Genomic DNA, 3,538 nt, shown 5'->3' with positions numbered 1-3,538 from the left:
TCAGGGAACACTTGCGCCACCCCCTCTCCACCTAACACTGTGTGCATATCACCACAGGATGAGGCTTCCCAGGCACAACGTCAAGTCCTTTTTTTTCTTCAACACAGTTTTCGTTATGCACAATTATTACTGCAACCTCTAAAGGATGTTTCTACTAAACCCTCACAAATATTTATCCCATGAACGATGAGTACCAAGTACCATGCTATGACCTATAGAATATTTTCTATGCTTAGATTAAGCTAGGTTAATCTACATGAATATCATAGTCACATCTAGAGGATGTGCAACACTGCAACACTACACTGTGCTCTATTTCCTACTGCAGTTTATGATTCATTCCCTGGGGATTAAGTTTATCTAAATGTTTAAGAACAAAGCATGTTTTCATTCACATTTTTACTTTACAAGGTTGATTTGAACTCTCAAAGCTCAGCTTACCATTAAACATGCATGTAATACACCTATACAGCATGAAGTTGAGAAAACAGGCAACAGATTTAGTTAGGCTTAGTTTTTTGTAATAGATGTATTCATGAATAAAAATAGTTTTACATGGCGTTTGTTCAGCCAGACAGCACATTCTTTTTTAGCCTAATGATATTAGGGAGTGTTTTTTTTCTTTTCTTCTGGCAGTCATCCATTTCAAACACATTCTGGTACATACAATATATGGCCTTAGTCTTTGCCTTTCATCATAAATCTTGTGAATCCACCCTGTGTTTTGCACATCCCACCTGAATTCCTTCATTATCTTTCTGGTTGTTACAAGTATATTTCAGTCACTGAAATCATAAAACAGCCATCATTTGAGTTTGTGGACTATATATGCAAATTGAAACTCAGTTTGAAGCCAAGACTAGAAGCTTCAAAGAGCTTTTAAGTAATCAAGAATTCCTAGCCATTAATTGTTTCAGCTCTTTCCAACAGATTCTTAGCATGCTGTTATAAACCCTTCCTGCTACAGTTCCTCCACATGGTAAACCTTAAGAGGGTTTTACATTTTTTCTAATGAAAGCACACAAAGGGGGGCGGACACATTTGTAACAAACTTTCCCTCAAGGCAAAGGTTCTGGACAATATGGAAAAACTTGCACTCAACTGCATGATGTTATGTGGGAAATATTAAGTCTGTAAATTAAAACCTTTATGTAATTTACCTCAAAACTAAACATTGTTACAGCTGTACCGACTATCCCTTACATGGCTGTTTTTGTCATCTTTAACTTCTACTGTGTTTAAAGAGGTTTTTCAGTGTTTACATCACTACAGTTTTGTCTTATATGTAAGTTTACTGTACCCTCCCTGTCAGAGAAACAAACCAGACCTTGCATGCATTTTCAATCTTTCACACTTTAAAAAAGTTTACACTTTCATCTCCTGTTCTCAAACCGCTACATAACACACTCCAACTGACTGCAACATGGAAAAAGGAAACCAAAAACATCCTAACACATTTTGTATGTGGTTATTAAACCTTTACATGATTTGTGAAATACAGATGTACAAAACTACCAATGGATCTTGACAGAAAGCAGAAGTTTGGTTTTCTGCCAAGAACTAGATACCATCGTAGAAAGGTACAGCTTCTAATCCTATTATAGACGAGAACTCCATCATGTAAAATACATTACTTTACTTTGGCTATACACTGTATTTATTAATTTAACTTCTTGAGAAAATGCTAATCAGGAAGCGTTAGGAAAAGGAAGAGTGAATAAAATTAATAATGTTCTAGAGTGCAATAAAAATGTTAATCTCTCCATTAAATCATGTTGTTACTGTGTATGAATATTTTTTTTTCATTTGAATTTTGAGTACCCTGTTCAGTTTATTACCTGGAAAAATTACACTGGAAAGACATAAGGTGATTTAAAAGCTATTATTTATTTAAATGTTTGTATACAATATGGAAATAAGATATTCAATTCAATTCAATTCGAATTTATTTGTATAGCACTTTTAACAATTAGAATAGTCTCAAAGCAGCTATACAGAACATAAACATAAAACAAAGGTTAATATAAAGATTAATATAATGCAAAAATGATTAAGATTAATATTAGATGCTTCAGATTCCTCACAGAGTCGGCCTCATCTAAGTGGAGGTCCAAAATCTTCATGGCAAGCAAGACAACCGGAGTTGGTACAATTTCTGGATGCCTCGGGATGTGTAGAGAGAAGCAGTGGAGAGGAACTGTTCATAATATTAGCAAGCACTAGACGATAATGTGCATTTGGTCTGATGGATTAGAGCACAAGATTATGGGAAGTATTATGTGTTCGCCTGGCTAAAGAGATGAGTTTTTAATCTACATTTAAACTGGGAAAGTGTGTTTGAGCCCTATCATGAACACTATCAGGAAGTCTATTCCAAAGTTTGGGAGCTAAATACAAAAACACTCTACCACCTTTAGTAGATTTTGATATTCTGGGAACTACCAGTAGTTCTGAGTTTTGTGATCTCAGAGAGCCTGAAGGATTGTAATGTGTTAGAAGACTAGTTAGATACATGGGTGAAGAGATGATAAAATTGGGGTTATATGATCATATTTTCTTGTCCTGGTAAGAAATCTGGCAGCTGCATTTTGGATTAATTGTAGCCTATTTATTAAAGATGCAGTACAACCACCTAGTAATGCATTACAATTGTCCAGGAATTACAATAGTCCAGAAATATAGATGTTTGGGTGTAAACCTGAGGATAAATTGCGTTGGTTTTTGCATTTTATCTTCAGGTGTTAACAATACAGTACGCGTATCATACTTTAGGGCCAACAGAGAGACCAGTGCATGGGCACAAACTCATTATACTGCAGACTAACCAGCACCATGTTGTATAATCATCTGGTGCCCACATGATAATATCTTCTGAGCAGGCTATTATAGCTTAATAGCATCTGTTATACCCTTTCCGGGATGCTGCAGAAAACAAACATTGTAGAAACTTTATTACTTATACCATGAAGAATACCTTAGATTTGTCAAAAATAAAGTTTAATACCTGACATAATGCACATAAGGGCTCATTTAATTATATAACTAAGATTAATAATGTGCTGGTAAAAAGTGGAACAGCATTTTCACTAATTTCATTGAATCAGCTGAGACTGAATCACTGAACAGCAGAGGACTAAACTGTTCCAGTCTTGATATAAAACAAAGAAGATTACAACCCTCAGATTGAAGCACAGAAATTAAGTATACAATCCCCAAGAAAATTATTGGAACAGCAAGGCTAATTTCTTTTTTGAAAATCTGTTTTAACAGGGCCTGTCAGTTGAACACTCTAATATTTTTGATCACTTGAAAAATGTCTGGGTTCAAAAAATGGTACCATGTTAACAAATCTAAATTCTAATTCACATTAGGGTGGGGGTGGGGGATGGGGGGTTCGGTGCCTTGTTTAAGGGCACCTCAGTCATGGTATTGCCGGCAACAATCGTGGTATGTGCCGAGTTACACTTATTGTGAGATATAAAGTTTTGCTATTAGCTGGCTAATTCTGCCTAAACTAACTAAACAAAATTAATGTTAC

The sequence above is a fragment of the Tachysurus vachellii genome, chromosome 5, assembly GCF_030014155.1.
Source record: "Tachysurus vachellii isolate PV-2020 chromosome 5, HZAU_Pvac_v1, whole genome shotgun sequence".
Classification (NCBI taxonomy): domain Eukaryota; kingdom Metazoa; phylum Chordata; class Actinopteri; order Siluriformes; family Bagridae; genus Tachysurus; species Tachysurus vachellii.
This window is presented reverse-complemented; position numbering follows the sequence as displayed.